Source organism: Lepisosteus platostomus, unplaced genomic scaffold (assembly GCF_059453375.1).
Source record: "Lepisosteus platostomus isolate fLepPlt1 unplaced genomic scaffold, fLepPlt1.hap1 Scaffold_47_H1, whole genome shotgun sequence".
Taxonomy (NCBI): Eukaryota; Metazoa; Chordata; class Actinopteri; order Semionotiformes; family Lepisosteidae; genus Lepisosteus; species Lepisosteus platostomus.
The window spans coordinates 562,488-579,559 of NW_028291667.1; the positions used below are offsets into that span (position 1 = coordinate 562,488).

At 48.1% G+C, this 17,072-nt stretch overlaps 12 non-coding genes across 12 annotated transcripts; all 12 read right to left on the minus strand.

The window, feature by feature from the left end:
- Positions 1-3,401: 3,401 nt before the first annotated feature.
- On the minus strand, positions 3,402-3,483 carry trnas-aga (transfer RNA serine (anticodon AGA)). The gene has a single exon. It is a non-coding gene; the product is annotated as a tRNA-Ser (tRNA).
- Positions 3,484-4,867: 1,384 nt separating this feature from the next.
- trnas-uga (transfer RNA serine (anticodon UGA)) lies at positions 4,868-4,949 on the minus strand. The gene has a single exon. It is a non-coding gene; the product is annotated as a tRNA-Ser (tRNA).
- Positions 4,950-6,325: 1,376 nt separating this feature from the next.
- On the minus strand, positions 6,326-6,407 carry trnas-gcu (transfer RNA serine (anticodon GCU)). Its single transcript has one exon. It is a non-coding gene; the product is annotated as a tRNA-Ser (tRNA).
- A 4,826-nt stretch (positions 6,408-11,233) lies between these two features.
- LOC148633475 (U5 spliceosomal RNA) lies at positions 11,234-11,350 on the minus strand. Its single transcript, XR_015933988.1, has one exon. It is a non-coding gene; the product is annotated as a U5 spliceosomal RNA (small nuclear RNA).
- A 1,141-nt stretch (positions 11,351-12,491) lies between these two features.
- Positions 12,492-12,608, minus strand: LOC148633476 (U5 spliceosomal RNA). Its single transcript, XR_015933975.1, has one exon. It is a non-coding gene; the product is annotated as a U5 spliceosomal RNA (small nuclear RNA).
- A 391-nt stretch (positions 12,609-12,999) lies between these two features.
- Positions 13,000-13,116, minus strand: LOC148633477 (U5 spliceosomal RNA). The gene has a single exon (XR_015933972.1). It is a non-coding gene; the product is annotated as a U5 spliceosomal RNA (small nuclear RNA).
- Positions 13,117-13,507: 391 nt separating this feature from the next.
- On the minus strand, positions 13,508-13,624 carry LOC148633478 (U5 spliceosomal RNA). The gene has a single exon (XR_015933968.1). It is a non-coding gene; the product is annotated as a U5 spliceosomal RNA (small nuclear RNA).
- Positions 13,625-14,013: 389 nt separating this feature from the next.
- LOC148633479 (U5 spliceosomal RNA) lies at positions 14,014-14,130 on the minus strand. The gene has a single exon (XR_015933978.1). It is a non-coding gene; the product is annotated as a U5 spliceosomal RNA (small nuclear RNA).
- Positions 14,131-14,521: 391 nt separating this feature from the next.
- On the minus strand, positions 14,522-14,638 carry LOC148633480 (U5 spliceosomal RNA). Its single transcript, XR_015933969.1, has one exon. It is a non-coding gene; the product is annotated as a U5 spliceosomal RNA (small nuclear RNA).
- A 391-nt stretch (positions 14,639-15,029) lies between these two features.
- Positions 15,030-15,146, minus strand: LOC148633481 (U5 spliceosomal RNA). Its single transcript, XR_015933973.1, has one exon. It is a non-coding gene; the product is annotated as a U5 spliceosomal RNA (small nuclear RNA).
- A 391-nt stretch (positions 15,147-15,537) lies between these two features.
- LOC148633482 (U5 spliceosomal RNA) lies at positions 15,538-15,654 on the minus strand. Its single transcript, XR_015933991.1, has one exon. It is a non-coding gene; the product is annotated as a U5 spliceosomal RNA (small nuclear RNA).
- Positions 15,655-16,045: 391 nt separating this feature from the next.
- On the minus strand, positions 16,046-16,162 carry LOC148633483 (U5 spliceosomal RNA). Its single transcript, XR_015933974.1, has one exon. It is a non-coding gene; the product is annotated as a U5 spliceosomal RNA (small nuclear RNA).
- Positions 16,163-17,072: the final 910 nt, after the last annotated feature.

Sequence of the window (17,072 nt, forward strand, 5' to 3'; positions counted from 1 at the left end):
TGTGCCTCTCTCCGTGTCTTGTTGTGCCAAATGTATCATTTCAGACAAACATGTACAGCTTTGTTCAGTTTAATGCAAGAATGCATTTCCTTTCTGGAATAACTTGTTTCTGAAGAAATCCATACATTTTGTGAAAGATGAAATCAATTTCTTGGTTGTCAGTGAAAAAATATTGCTTGCTACAAGAAGCGCAAACGATTGTTTTCTTTGACCATAAACCTGCAAATGTAGGGAGCACAAGCGGCCGTCAGTCTCTGTGGAGCAATCGGTTAGTGCATTTGGCTGTTAACTGAAAGGTTGGTGGTTCAAGCCCCTCTGGTATGGGTGTCTCAGTTTTTCCAATGTAAACATCATCACCATCGCTAAAGAAGATGGCGCAGAAGGCTCCACAGCCAAAACGTTGTGCTTCTTTTTTTCTCTTTTCAGCATGGAGTAAACCTTTGCTTTATCCTTTGCAGCCTAAGCATGCTGATGCAGCTACCTTTCTCTTAACGCGCCTCAATCATTATTCACCAAAACGATCAGCAGAATAAGTCGCCTTTGTGGTGATGTCACTCCTCTGCTTCACAAATGTCCTTAGTGACGGGCCATTTCTTTCTGCCATTTTTTTTCCGGAGCGGTTATTGATTGCTCCATCATTTCCCTCTTACTTTCCATCACTAGATTGAAAAAAAAAACAGAAACAGGCTGACAGGACGACAATCAAATTGCAAAAACTCATCAAAGCACTCGATAGAGTATTGGAATCCACAAGTAGCTACGAGCAACTTTGTCTTGGCTTGCATGAATGTCGGAAAATGTCAAAAAGAAAAAGATGGTGGCTTTTTCATATTCGTTCTTTTATTTTTAGCTCGTTGGCTCTTCTGTCCATTGTCCTCCTGCCTGGCTCTTGACCTGTGACTGTTTGAACGCACACAGTAGACTTTCATGCGGGGGATTTGTCCTGAGCCTCTGTGAAAGACCCACCCACCCCCATAAATAACTGCTCTAGAAACACATGAATGCAAAACTAAACCACAGCTTAAAGAGGAGCTTGTCATGACCGCCAGGCAGTTAAGACCAACTCTTAAGCGATCTAATCAGCACCAGCAGTGGGTGATTATTAACAAACCCTGCCGCACGAGTTAACCCACCTGCACACACTCCACCGTGCGGTACACAGTGCTATTTTTACCATCTTTACCTGCTTCCCGCTGCTCGGTATTGAGTCTATGCCTTGAGAGCTCTACCTGGCGTTTTTTCCATTACCTCGTTTATTCTGGATATTGGACTCCCCTTCTGCCTTTTTGACTTTGGACCTCGCCTCTCACCTCGGACTGTTTGCCACCAGTGTTCTCCCTGGATTACGACTTACCTTACGCCTCTTGACCACGAAACAAAGCAAAGCAGAGCAAAACAAAACGGAAAAACGAAAACCCTCACATCCCGCACTTGCATATAACGCCGTTACGTGCCCAAGCGGTATTGTACGTCATCCTAGCACTGCACCCCGGGGCGTACGGTATATGGGAACGAGCACACGCCACGAATCGTCTCGAATCACTCCCTACAGCTGTAAGGTGCCTTGAAGCGTGCACCCCCAACTTTCTTCTTTGCCCATCTGTGAAAGGTAAACTCTTGAGCAAACTCTGAACCAGCTCTAAGGAAACTAACCCAATTTAGACGTTACTTTGACTCATCTTTTTACGCTCAGTGCTGGATTGCTCAAACTCCAGCTAGGGTTAGGGTTAGCATTCCCACGCTACTTAGACACTTTGTTTACGCTCAGTGCTGGATTATGGGAACTTCAGGACGAGTGGGTATTTTCTCCTATCTGTCAATTCTGTTTTGTTTTGGAGACTCTTGGCTGCCTATGTTGTACAGTGCAGCGTGAAGGAAACATTTTCCAAAACTGTGTCAGCTCAAAAGTTGTAAGAAAACCTCTCCAGCTACTTTAACTCTCTTCATTTTTGTCATTTAATGTGACACTCGATGTATAACTGTATAACATCAGTTATTCTGTGCGATTGATTCTCATTTTATTCTAAACTCGCCCGCCCAGGGACGCCATTAAATGTAGAGGTTTGATGGGTTTACTGAGACAATTATTAATTGTAGCAATAAACACGAGGTTGTTCGTTGGGGCTTTTAGAAAATCAATTGTCAGATCAACTAACAACGCACACACATATGCAAATGGTGAGACTCCAGTTCGACACCCAGTTCGACACCACTTTACAGTATCTGACAAAAGGATGGCAGACTGTGCCAGACCGGCAGATAACTTCCGCTTATTTTTACCATATTAAACATTGGAAATCCAACCACCTGCATTTGTGACACTTGATTTTGGCTCCACCTACAGTAAGACACTCTTAAATCTTCAAACACTTTTCTCTTCTCCCGCAACACTCTTGTCTGTCGGCACTATGTGGCAGCGTTGCATGACAACCCCTCTCACCACGGAAAGGAACCTAACAGCTTTGGTAAGAGAGGAGAAAAGGACCTGGCCCGTACGGGGCTCAAACCCGTGACCTTGGTGTTATTAGCATCACGCTCTAACCAACTGAGCTAACTGGCCTCACGACAGTGCTCCTCTCTGTGCTGCAAAAAATCGAACTCAGGGAATTTCTTTTTTCCTCCTTTGAATAGAAAGCCGTGTAATTCAGTGTACGGGCTTTCTCGTGCAGTTTCATGGTTCTTGTAACCCAAATCCTACACTGGCCTGAAGTGCCCCCCCATTTCACAGCATTTTTCAGCTGATTTAAAATGTACCTAAAGGAGAAGCATTATTGAAGACCATCAATTACCAAGAGCTTTTGTCAAAGGTTTTGGTGGTCATTTTGAATGACCACAGAGCGCTGTGACCTCGGTTTTACATCTCAACCAAAAGACAGCGCCCTTTTACAACACAGCATCTCCGTCACTATACTGGGGCATTGGGACCGGCACAGACCTCAGGGTGAGCGCCCCCCCGCCGGCACCATTAACACCGCTTGCAGCTGGAAGCTTTGTTTTTCCCTGTAGCTCACCCTCATCCGGGTACTGACCTGGCTCACACCTGCTTAGCTTCAGTGGGTTTTCAGTTGCGAGTTGCAAGGGAATGCAAGTGATGGAGCCGCTCCCTGCAAAAGCCACTGCATTGGCCGGGAATCGAACCCAAGCCTCCCACATGGCAGGCGAGAATTCTACCACTGAACCACCAATGCTCAGTGCCTGGACCTTCAAAAAAGACGCTTTTTTGGTGCTCTGTGGAAAACGCGTCGACATCTGCTTCCAGCTGCAAAATGCCATTCGCGGACGCTGAAGAACTTATTTCCAAGGCAGTGGGTACAAGCGATTGGGCGTTTTAAAACCACCAGGAACAGCAAAGAGGCGCGCTTCTTTGCTTGCGCCGAAACACACCGACTGGAGGCAGACAACGTAGTCGGCAGGATTCGAACCTGCGCGGGGAGACCCCAATGGATTTCTAGTCCATCGCCTTAACTACTCGGCCACGACTACAGCAAGCCCCACCGCCGCTGCGTTCTTGCTACAATCTTACCTGGATCGCGAGGCGCCGGCGAAAGCCTATTTCAAAGTCGTTCTCCGTTTCAAAAAAACATTTCCAAAATACAAGCCTTGCAGACAGACACGCCTCAGAGGACTTAAGGGTGGCTTCATGTCGGAATGATAAAGTCTCCCCGTCCGGACATGAAAATACCACTTTGTTACACAAAAAAAGAATCAACAACAGAGAAATGCCCACAAGCATTTGAAAAGCCGCACCACGTCGCACTTGAAATAGCTCTTACATTAGTGGTAGACGCAGGAATCGCCTTTTTATTTACGCTCTTACCAACGCGATGGAAAGCAAAACAAAGCAAAGCAGAGCAAAACAAAACGAACAAACGAAAACCCTGCATATAACGCCGTTACGTGCCCAAGCGGTATTGTACGTCATCCTAGTACTGCACCCCGGTGCATACGGTATATGGGAACCAGCACACGCCACGAATCGTCTCGAATCACACCCTACAGCTGTAAGGCGCCTTGAAGCTTGCACCCCCAACATTCTTCTTTGCGCATCTGTGAAAGGTAAACTCTTGAGCAAACTCTGAACCAGCTCTAAGGAAACTAATCCGATTAGACGTTACTTTGACTCATCTTTTTACGCTCAGTGCTGGATTGCTCAAACTCCAGCTAGGGTTAGGGTTAGCATTCCCACGCTACTTAGACACTTTGTTTACGCTCAGTGCTGGATTTTGGGAACTTCAGGACGAATGGGAATTTTCTCCTATCTGTCAATTCTGTTTTGTTTTGGGGACTCTTGGCTGCCTATGTTGTACAGTGCAGCGTGAAGGAAACATTTTCCAAAACTGTGTCAGCTCAAAAGTTGTAAGAAAACCTCTCCAGCTGCTTTAACTCTCTTCATTTTTGTCATTTAATGTGACACTCGATATATAACTGGAGCCTCACATATGCAAATGGTGAGGCTCCAGTTCGACACCCAGTTCGACACCACTTTACAGTATATGACAAAAGCATGGCAGACTGTGCCGGACCGGCAGATAACTTCCGCTTATTTTTACCATATTAAACATTGGAAATCCTCCCACTTGCATTTGTGACACTTGATTTTGGCTCCACCTAAGACACTCTTAAATCTTCAAACACTTTTCTCTTCTCCCGCAACACACTTGTCTGTCGGCACTATGTGGCAGCGTTGCATGACAACCCCTCTCACCACGGAAAGGAACCTAACAGCTTTGGTAAGAGAGTAGAATTACCTGAAGAACTGCTTTCCATGGAAGCAGGACCAAGCGATGTAGCATTTTTATAGTACCAGGAAAGGAGAAACTGCACTTCGCCTTTGCCGCACAGGCACAAGGCAACGTGCGGCAGACGCCATAGTCGGCAGGATTCGAACCTGAGCGGGGAGTCCCCAATGGATTTCAAGTCTATCGCCTTAACTACTCGGCCACAACTACAGCGAGCTCGCCGCCGCCGCATTCCTCCTATAATCTAACACGGAGTGCGAGGTGGCTGCAGAAACTTTTTTTAAGTCGCTCTCCGTTAAAAAAAAAAAACCTTTCACAAGATACATGCCGGCAGACAGACACGCCTCAGAGGGTTTAAGGCTGGCTTCACGTTCAAATGATAAAGTCTTCCCGTCCTGATGTCAAAATGCAACTTTGGCAGACAGAAAAAACATCAACAAACCAAAAATGTGGACAAGGATTTTACAAGCTGCACCACACTGCACTTTCAAAAGCATTTACATTCGTGTTAGACGGAGGAATTGTCTTTGTTTTGCGCGTTTACGAACGCCATGGAAAACGAAACAAAACAAAAGCCCTCAGCTCCTGCACGTGATTATAATGCCGTTACGTGTTGAAGCAGGAATTTACGTCATCCTACCACTGCAACACGGGGAATAGAGGGAAATGAAAACACGCTACGAATCGTCTCAATCACTCCCTAGAGTCGTAAGGCACATTGAAGGGTGCACCCCCATCATTAATCGTTGGGCCTCTGTGAAAGGAAAGCTGTTGAGCAGTCTTTGAAACAGCTCGGATGAAACACTTGATTGCTTCCATGTGCATCTGGAGCCCACTTCTTATTTTCACTTCACGCCGCCCCAAACCATTTCTAAAACAGGAGATTCGCGTTTGGGAATGCGCCCTGCCCTACAAATAAAACAGGTCTACGGGTCTGAAACCTGCTCCACGGAAAACAGTTCTGTTGCGCTTTTGATCAAAGGGAGATTCTCTGTTCTTACTTTTTGATGACATAACACCCAAAGGGGCCTCTTTGGAGCTGGATTCCAACCAGCATCCTAAAGTTTCTTGGCGGTATCCTTTACAGTCCTCTGTTCGGTCGACAAGGAACAGAAGGGGGCAGCTTTCCTCACACATACAGTGCAATGTACTGTAGTGTTCCCCTTCATTGAATTCGCAGTTCTGCATCAGACCTCTAACTCGTTTCCTTAGCTTGGATTTAAGCCACGAAGCAGGCTTCTACTGTATAAACGTCTAGAGGAATCACAAACTATTTGAGAGGCCATCATCCCAGGGGGAACTGACAAAGTCTATCCCTTTGATCTATCCCTAAACACCTAGCGCAGTCTCTCGAGAGACTGTCAAAAATCGCTTTCTCCGTTTGTGCTGCAAGTAAGTGAAAACGCAGTCTCAAACCAGAGCCACTTGGCAGCAGCGGCACGTAAATACTGTTACTGCCACTGCTCGATACCGACGTTAGCCTACTATACCATGTTCAGCCACCGCTAGAAAATGCACGGCTCTAGTACTGGAGCAAACAAAAGGAGGGCCAACGTCGAACGGGCACACGTGTCAGACATAGAGAGCGACGAGAATGGGATTCGAACCCATGCGTGCAGAGCACAACGGATTAGCAGTCCATCGCCTTAACCACTCGGCCACCTCGTCGACGAAACTGGGCTGTCCAGACATGGGTTGGCGCGCTAAAGATGATCTTTTTCTTTTTTTTCCCTCGTACTCGAGGGTCCTTTTCCTGTTCCACATGCGATTTCAACATTTTCCTTGGGAGATGTCAAGCCAGCAAGCCACTGCTGTGGTTCAGTGGCCAGTGTGGAGTTCAGTGGCCCTGTTGTACACAGAAAGCACATTGAGCTCCTTGGACATGAAAAGTTCCAGATAAAAGCCATTTGTCATCCTTTCTCTTGGTGTCGATGTTGCTATTGTATGTAAAGGTGGCAACTTGCTCAGCGAGCAGGCGGAGCACACACCGAATGCAGATGTGTCTGAGTGGTGTGTCCAAGTGGCTGCAAAAGGACAACACTCCCAGGGCGCCGTGGCTTAGTTGGTTAAAGTGCTTGTCTCCTTAAACAGGAGATGCTGGGTCCGAATCCCAGTGGTGCCTTCTTCGTTCTGTCTTCTCGAACTGAACTGGTCCTTACAGACAACCGCCTACCGCTAGACTTAATTAAATGCAAGTATTCATTTCCTGTCTTTAACGCGACTTGTTTTTCTTAAAATGGATGCAACTTGCAAAACATGAAATACAAACCTCGCTAATCAGCGCTCGAGGCTGGCAAAAAAAAAAGAAGTCAGCAATGTTTTTTTCTTTAACCTTAAGCCTGCTAATGGAGAAGAACCTAGTCGCCATATCACATACATCCGTTTCAACGATAAGAAGGTAACAACTATCCTCACTCCAGAGTAAATCTCACGTTTAGGGCATATTTTTTTCCACTTTACCATGAGTCGGGCTCAGCTGCACAGAGGCGAGAGCAGAGCAATGAGGTCACGGGGACAGGGGAGTCACACGCTGGCGGTTTGAACACGCGGAAGATCACTGAGAGATCCACAGTATGTGGACCCTCCGTGCGCCATCATTCCACACTCCAGACTCTGAATCCTGCCATCCGAGTTAAGATCTCGGCGGAACCTGAGGCGCAGTTCTTTCTTAAAACGTAATCTGGTGAGCATTTCTAGAATCGTACTTGTATAGATGCAGCCTTTAATGTGTTGCTAGGTTAAAATTTATGACTTCTTGAACTTCAGTAGGCAACTGCCCTCTTGATTTCGGATTTAATTTCTTTATTACAGGGGCGCTTTTATGATGACAGAGTCATGTTCAGGTACTTTGCTTGATGGAGGAAGCTCATTTCGGACTCTGTGATCTGCTCACCTGGAAAGGTCTGCTGTACTACTACAAGAGAGAAGTAGAGTGTGGAGGAAGGGACAATTTTATGATGCTTTGGAAGGTAATGTTTTTTTTTCTTTGAAATCGAAATGAATCAGAATATCAGTGCAAAAGACAAACTTTTGGTTTGGTTTAAAGAGATATGGTTTTAAAACAGACAAAATGTAGAAAACAGGTGTTTCTCACTTTTGGAAAAGAATGGACCAGGGGTAATATTTTACTAGTTGCAGTGCTAAGCTCACTGGGTTACAGTCCTGTAGTGTCACACCAGGGCCAGTGGTGCAATGGATAATGTGTCTGACTATGGATTAGGAGTTTGGAGGTTCGACTCCTGCCTGGCGCTGGTTGTTTTTAAACACATCAGCCTACTCCCTAAGTGCCTGTCGTAAGAGGCGACTAAAAGGGTTGTGTCAGGAAGGGCATCTGACGTAAAACCATCTTGCCAAAACCATGGTTGCAAAGAACACAAACCACATACCGGATCGGCCGGGGCCCGGGTTAACAACGTCCGCCATTAGTGCTGTGTCCCAACAGGGTACTAATGGAAATTATGCTACTGTGGGGAAAACTGTAGAGTGGGGGCTACAGAAAAGAAACAAGGTGAAGGGGCCTGGAAGGAATGTTAAGTCAATGAGAGTGGGGAGTTGGAATGTTGGCACCATGACAGGGAGAGGGAGAGAATTGGTTGAAACTATGGCAAGGAGAAAAGTGGAGATCTTGTGTGTGCAAGTAACCAAGTGGAAAGGAAACAGCTCAAGACACCTAGGAGAGGGATACATGATTCTATATGCTGGAAAGAGTACCAAAATGAATGGAGTGGGTGTGATAGTGTGCAAAGACCTAGCAGACAAGATAGTGAGGGTGGTTAGACACTCAGACAGGATTATCAATGTACAGGTGGCTTTTGAGAGTGGGTTATGGAATATCATCTCTGTATATGCACCACAGGTAGGAAGACCACAGGAGGAAAAGGAGAGCTTTTTGGAAGATCTCGAAGAAGTGATTAGCAGAATCCCAGGAAATGAAATGGTGGTAATTGGAGGAGACTTCAATGCACATTTAGGAGAGAAATGCCCAGATTATCCAGATGAACATGGTCAGAGAGGGCTAGGAGAGAGAAATGAAGAAGGAGGAAGGCTACTAGAGACACTCCAAGCTCTTGAATTGTTTGCAGTGAACACAGGGTTCACGAAGAATTATGAGCAAAAGGTGACATACAGGAGTGGAGGCCATGATACCCAAATAGATTACATATTAGTGAGAAGAATTGATAGAGCGAAAGTCCAAGATGCTAAAGTCCTGCCCTATGAGGCTGTTACCAGACAACACAGGCTACTGGTGATGGACATCACAATATTGAAGGAGCGAAGAATAAGGCAGAGGAAACACCCAGCACGAACAAAAGTGTGGAAACTGAGAGAAAACAAAGTAGATTTCAACAGGCTGGTGAAAGAAATGAAAAACAACACAGAGGAAACAGAGGAGCCTTCAGTTGAAGAAGAGTGGACTGAGATGAGCCACATCCTAGAAGAGGCTGCTACCAGGGTTTGTGGAAAGACAAGAGGAGGCAGACCGAGGGAAAATGAAGAGTGGTGGTGGGATATGGAAGTTCAGGAAACACTGAAGGAAAAGAAAAAAGCATACAAGGCACTGAAAGATGGCACTGGAGAATTACAAGAATATAAGAGACTAAAGAAGGTAGCAAAAAGAAGTGTAGCAAGAGCAAAGGAAAGAGCCTGGAAAGAATGGAATGAGAAACTTGAAACAAAGGAAGGAGAGGACCAAATCTACAAGATTGCTAAACATAGAGCGAGACAGAAAAAAGATATTATCCGGGTGGCGGGACTCAAGGATGGAGAAGGCAGAGTCTTGATTAAAGAAGAACAGATCAAGCAAAGATGGCTGGAGTACTTCAAAAATCTGTTAAATGTAGAAAATGAGAGGGAGAACCTAGTGGAGGCAGACGTAGTGTGTGGACCAATCCAAGAAATTTCAGTAAAGGAAGTGACAGAAGCTATCAAAGAGATGAAAGTGGGCAAAGCAACTGGACCATCAGGAATAGCAGCAGAACACTTTAAGAACCTCGATGAAGAGGGGATTCAGTGGCTGACGAGATTGCTAAACAATATTGCAAAGGAAGAGAGAATTCCAGAAGAATGGACAAAAAGCAGTATGGTTACCATCTACAAGGAGAAAGGAGACCCAATGGAGTGTTAAAACTATAGAGGAATAAAACTTCTGGAACATGGATTGAAAATCCTGGAAAAAATTCTGGACAAGAGACTCAGGAAGATAATCAGGATCCACAACTCACAATTTGGATTCTCAGTGGGGAAAAGCACAACAGATGCCATTTTTGTGATGAGACAGTTACAGGAGAAGACACTAGAGAAAGGGAAAAAGCTGTATGTGGCCTTTCTGGACTTGGAGAAGGCATATGACCGTGTGCCCAGAGAGGTGGTGTATTGGTGCTTGAGGAAGAAAGGAGTACCAGAAAGCATGGTGAAGTTAGTTCAAGCAACCTATAGAGATGCAACTACGAAGATGATAACACAACAGGGAGAGACAAAAGAGTTTGAAATCACAGTTGGAGTACACCAAGGATCAGCACTAAGTTCTTTCCTTTTCATAAACATTATTGACACACTGACAGAGGAGGTAAGAACAGAAGTGCCTTGGGAACTCATCTTTGCTGATGATGTGGCACTGATGGCAGACTCAGAAGTAGAACTACGGGAGAAAGTGTTCAAATGGCAGAGGAGTCTGGAAAAGGGTGGACTGAAAATGAATGCACAAAAATCTGAAATAATGGTAATGGAGAGAAGAGGAGATACTATGACCAATGTTGAGGAGACAAATGGAGGAAAACTGAAACAAGTTGATGACTTTAAATACCTTGGATCAAAACTGGTAAAGGGAGGAGAAACACTGGAGGCAGTAAAACAAAGAGTGAAAGCTGGATGGAACAAGTGGAGAGAGATAACTGGAATAATCTGTGACAGGAAAATTCCCAGAAAGTTAAAGTGCAAAATGTACAAGACTGTGATTAGACCTGTACTACTATATGGAGCTGAATGCTTGGCAGTTGGAAAGAGGGAAGAGAACTTGATGAGAAGAACTGAAATGAGGATGTTGAGATGGATTCTGCAGATTTCAATGAAGGATAAGATCAGAAATGAAGAAATCCGTAGACAATGTAGGGTGGTGGATGTGGTTGAGAAGATGCGAGAGGCGAGGTTACGGTGGTATGGACATATCATGAGGAGGGACTTTGAGGAAGTAACAAAGAGGGTAATGGAATTTGAGGTGGAAGGTAACAATGGAAGAGGCAGGCCTAGAAAGAGATGGATAGATTGTGTGAGAAAAGATATGGAGGTATGTGAAGTGAGTGAGGAAGATGTGCTCGACAGAGACAAATGGAGAAGAGCAACCAAAGCAGCTGACCCCAGGACAGTCTGGGACTAAGGCTGTGAAAAAGAAGAAGAAGAAGAAGAAGAGCCTACTCCCTAAGTAGCCTGTGCTACTTACTGCATTGTAAGAGCGATTGTGAGCGGTTTTGTTTTCTCTCTTTGACCAGCCCAGCTGCGCCCCACCCGAAGGCAGGGAAGCACAAAAATTGTATGGAACTCATTCATGCTCCTCTCCATGGAAATCTTTAGTAAAAGGCAAAAGATTTGTACGAGATGAAGAGAAACCAGAGTGCGTGGCTGGACAGCTGCAGGAGCCCAGGCCGCCTTCAAGTCCTCTGCCCTGCCAGTCGTGGTTGTCAATGCACCTGGCCTTACAAACGAGCCAGTGGCTCTCAGCTTACCTGGCAGGGGAGATACCTTGATCAGCCTGTAGTTGGATTGTTTTCTTGTTTTGTGGAAGCAGTGTTTGTTTTGCAGTTTGAGATGGCAACCTTTGGATCCCGCAAGAATGCTGTACGTTTTGAGCTTTTGGATGACCTCTTCATGGATCGTATGCAGTTCAGCAGAAAAGTGTTACAGAAGGAACTTGGCTTTGAACCTCGGCACTTGGATTTCATCTTCGCTCTCCCAGGTCAGAAAGAATTTGAGGTTGTTTTTGCTACCTATTCTCTGTTTGAACAATGTGTGGATGTGTTTGAGGCAAAAAGAGGGAAAGTTCCTGCCCTTGAGAAGATCAACTTGCAGCCTCTGACACAGAGAGAGAGGAAAACGGTGCATGTTGTTATGTTCTCGGAAATGGCAAAGACGGAGGACATTCACACCTGGCTTAAGCAGTACTGCACCGTCCACCATGGAACTGAGGTTAGAGATGTTGACGGTATAAAAACAGGAGCAAGGAAATTCGAGGTTCGCTTGCTACCGGACAATGTAAATGGAGGCTTAAGGCACCTGCCCTCTACAATCCAGCTGGGCGCCTGCAATGGCTATGTTTTTTATGTGGGACAACCAAAGGTGTGTCGGCGCTGTGGTGCTGTGGGACACAGTGGGTGGGTGCTGTGCAGGAGCCCAGGCCGCCTTCAAGGCCTCTGCCCTGCCGGTCGTGGTTGGCAATACACCTGGCCTTACAAACGAGCCAGTGGGGCCCGTTCAGCTCCGGGCTCATCGCCTGCGGCTCACGGCTTGCGAGCGTGCCCAATCCGTGCGATAACTCGGAAAACACCCGGCCACACTGTGCCGGAAACGACGCACTCTGGGAAGCCGCTATGCAAAGCGAGGTCCCAAGATCCCCTGCGGCCGGACACTTCCCAACCCCCAAAGAAAAGAGCGCCAATCAGACGGCCGGAGACCGAGGACTCGCGGAGCAGACTGCCACAATCGCCATAACAAGACCGATTGCGAGCGTTTTTGTTTTCTCTCTTTGACCAGCCAGGCTGCGCCCCACCCGAAGGCAGGGAAGCACAAAAATTGCATGGAACTCGTTCATGCTTCTCTCCACGGAAATCTTTAGTAAAAGGCGAAAGATTTGTACGAGATGAAGAGAAACCAGAGTGCGTGGCTGCACAGCTGCAGGAGCCCAGGCCACCTTCAAAGCCTCTGCCCTGCCGGTCGTGGTTGGCAATACACCTGGCCTTACAAACGAGCCAGTGGGGCCCGTTCAGCTCCGGGCTCATCGCCTGCGGCTCACGGCTTGCGAGCGTGCCGAATCCGTGCGATAACTCGGAAAACACCCGGTCACACTGTGCCGGAAACGACGCACTCTGGGAAGCCGCTATGCAAAGCGAGGTCCCAAGATCCCCTGCGGCCGGACACTTCCCAACCCCCAAAGAAAAGAGCGCCAATCAGACGGCCGGAGACCGAGGACTCGCGGAGCAGACTGCCACAATCGCCATAAAAAGACCGATTGCGAGCGTTTTTGTTTTCTCTCTTTGACCAGCCAGGCTGCGCCCCACCCGAAGGCAGGGAAGCACAAAAATTGCATGGAACTCGTTCATGCTCCTCTCCACGGAAATCTTTAGTAAAAGGCGAAAGATTTGTACGAGATGAAGAGAAACCAGAGTGCGTGGCTGCACAGCTTCAGGAGCCCAGGCCACCTTCAAAGCCTCTGCCCTGCCGGTCGTGGTTGGCAATACACCTGGCCTTACAAACGAGCCAGTGGGGCCCGTTCAGCTCCGGGCTCATCGCCTGCGGCTCACGGCTTGCGAGCGTGCCGAATCCGTGCGATAACTCGGAAAACACCCGGCCACACTGTGCCGGAAATGACGCACTCTGGGAAGCCGCTATGCAAAGCGAGGTCCCAAGATCCCCTGCGGCCGGACACTTCCCGCCCCCCAAAGAAAAGAGCGCCAATCAGACGGCCGGAGACCGAGGACTCGCGGAGCAGACTGCCACAATCGCCATAACAAGACCGATTGCGAGCGTTTTTGTTTTCTCTCTTTGACCAGCCAGGCTGCGCCCCACCCGAAGGCAGGGAAGCACAAAAATTGCATGGAACTCATTCATGCTCCTCTCCACGGAAATCTTTAGTAAAAGGCGAAAGATTTGTACGAGATGAAGAGAAACCAGAGTGCGTGGCTGCACAGCTGCAGGAGCCCAGGCCGCCTTCAAGGCCTCTGCCCTGCCGGTCGTGGTTGGCAATACACCTGGCCTTACAAACGAGCCAGTGGGGCCCGTTCAGCTCCGGGCTCATCGCCTGCGGCTCACGGCTTGCGAGCGTGACCAATCCGTGCGATACTCGGAAAACACCCGGCCACACTGTGCCGGAAACGACGCACTCTGGGAAGCCGCTATGCAAAGCGAGGTCCCAAGATCCCCTGCGGCCGGACACTTCCCGCCCCCCAAAGAAAAGAGCGCCAATCAGACGCCGGAGACCGTGGACTCGCGGAGCAGACTGCCACAATCGCCATAACAAGACCGATTGCGAGCGTTTTTGTTTTCTCTCTTTGACCAGCCAGGCTGCGCCCCACCCGAAGGCAGGGAAGCACAAAAAATGCATGGAACTCATTCATGCTCCTCTCCACGGAAATCTTTAGTAAAAGGCGAAAGATTTGTACGAGATGAAGAGAAACCAGAGTGCGTGGCTGCACAGCTGCAGGAGCCCAGGCCGCCTTCAACGCCTCTGCGCTGCCGGTCGTGGTTGGCAATGCACCTGGCCTTACAAACTAGCCAGTGGGGCCCGTTCAGCTCCGGGCTCATCGCCTGCGGCTCACGGCTTGCGAGCGTGACCAATCCGTGCGATAACTCGGAAAACACCCGGCCACACTGTGCCGGAAACGACGCACTCTGGGAAGCCGCTATGCAAAGCGAGGTCCCAAGATCCCCTGCAGCCGGACACTTCCCAACCCCCAAAGAAAAGAGCGCCAATCAGACGGCCGGAGACCGAGGACTCGCGGAGCAGACTGCCACAATCGCCATAACAAGACCGATTGCGAGCGTTTTTGTTTTCTCTCTTTGACCAGCCAGGCTGCGCCCCACCCGAAGGCAGGGAAGCACAAAAATTGCATGGAACTCATTCATGCTCCTCTCCACGGAAATCTTTAGTAAAAGGCGAAAGATTTGTACGAGATGAAGAGAAACCAGAGTGCGTGGCTGCACAGCTGCAGGAGCCCAGGCCGCCTTCAAGGCCTCTGCCCTGCCGGTCGTGGTTTGCAATACACCTGGCCTTACAAACGAGCCAGTGGGGCCCGTTCAGCTCCGGGCTCATCGCCTGCGGCTCACGGCTTGCGAGCGTGCCGAATCCGTGCGATAACTCGGAAAACACCCGGCCACACTGTGCCGGAAACGACGCACTCTGGGAAGCCGCTATGCAAAGCGAGGTCCCAAGATCCCCTGCGGCCGGACACTTCCCGCCCCCCAAAGAAAAGAGCGCCAATCAGACGGCCAGAGACCGTGGACTCGCGGAGCAGACTGCCACAATCGCCATAACAAGACCGATTGCGAGCGTTTTTGTTTTCTCTCTTTGACCAGCCAGGCTGCGCCCCACCCGAAGGCAGGGAAGCACAAAAATTGCATGGAACTCGTTCATGCTCCTCTCCACGGAAATCTTTAGTAAAAGGCGAAAGATTTGTACGAGATGAAGAGAAACCAGAGTGCGTGGCTGCACAGCTGCAGGAGCCCAGGCCACCTTCAAAGCCTCTGCCCTGCCGGTCGTGGTTGGCAATACACCTGGCCTTACAAACGAGCCAGTGGGGCCCGTTCAGCTCCGGGCTCATCGCCTGCGGCTCACAGCTTGCGAGCGTGCCGAATCCGTGCGATAACTCGGAAAACACCCGGCCACACTGTGCCGGAAATGACGCACTCTGGGAAGCCGCTATGCAAAGCGAGGTCCCAAGATCCCCTGCGGCCGGACACTTCCCGCCCCCCAAAGAAAAGAGCGCCAATCAGACGGCCGGAGACCGTGGACTCGCGGAGCAGACTGCCACAATCGCCATAACAAGACCGATTGCGGGCGTTTTTGTTTTCTCTCTTTGACCAGCCAGGCTGCGCCCCACCCGAAGGCAGGGAAGCACAAAAATTGCATGGAACGCATTCATGCCCCTCTCCACGGAAATCTTTAGTAAAAGGCGAAAGATTTGTACGAGATGAAGAGAAACCAGAGTGCGTGGCTGCACAGCTGCAGGAGCCCAGGCCGCCTTCAAAGCCTCTGCGCTGCCGGTCGTGGTTGGCAATGCACCTGGCCTTACAAACTAGCCAGTGGGGCCCGTTCAGCTCCGGGCTCATCGCCTGCGGCTCACGGCTTGCGAGCGTGACCAATCCGTGCGATAACTCGGAAAACACCCGGCCACACTGTGCCGGAAACGACGCACTCTGGGAAGCCGCTATGCAAAGCGAGGTCCCAAGATCCCCTGCGGCTGGACACTTCCCAACCCCCAAAGAAAAGAGCGCCAATCAGACGGCCGGAGACCGAGGACTCGCGGAGCAGACTGCCACAATCGCCATAACAAGACCGATTGCGAGCGTTTTTGTTTTCTCTCTTTGACCAGCCAGGCTGCGCCCCACCCGAAGGCAGGGAAGCACAAAAATTGCATGGAACTCGTTCATGCTCCTCTCCACGGAAATCTTTAGTAAAAGGCGAAAGATTTGTACGAGATGAAGAGAAACCAGAGTGCGTGGCTGCACAGCTTCAGGAGCTTCAGCTTCAGAACCTAGAAACATATACGTGAGGAGTATTTACGTAGTATCGGTGTCAAGACATACCTCTCAAATACTGTAAATCAAGTTAAAAATATCTCAAGACCGATTCTGGTCATAATGAAACCATGTTTCGTGTATGTTTTCTTTAAAGTACCGAGACCAGCCATATACTGTATGTTTATGTTCCAAAATTAATATCGTTTATGGCCTTCACACGTGTTCCAGTATGCTGCTATTCTTTTTATGCTCAGGCACTAAGATTTCCCTTCAGTGGTAAAATTCCATATAAATATTCAATACTTAAACGGGCACAGTTAAGACATTAAATATACATATACATATACATATACAAACTGTATACAGTACAGTTTGCATACGGTAATATGTTTATGTTCCTAAATCAACCTCTTTTATGAGCATGTGAAAGGCATGGTGAATCGATTCTCAAAAATTACTGTACTTTGCATGATTGGAAAAAAATGCGTGATTGCGAAATGCTGTGGTGTTACTTTTACAAAGACGGGCAATGAAAAAAATAATGTGGACCAGGGCAATACTTTGAGTTTACAGCTTGTCCAAGTTCATTTATTATTAATACTATTAGTAATATCTTCATTAAAGACTTTGATGGCTACAGCTCAAACATGAGAAGTTGAGCTTTATTAGCTCCACCTTGCGGAAATTCCGGATACTATTATTTTGCTAGCGGTATTTACCGGTAACTCGCGGTATTTACCGGTAACTTGTGGTAGACTGCGTACAGCGTACGCCCGCGCATTTTGAATGGCTGCATCTGTAGCAATCATATTGTAGCAGACACTCAATTGCCTGTTTCACAAATGATCATATTTTACTAGAGATTCTGTTTGGGATACGGATGTGCAT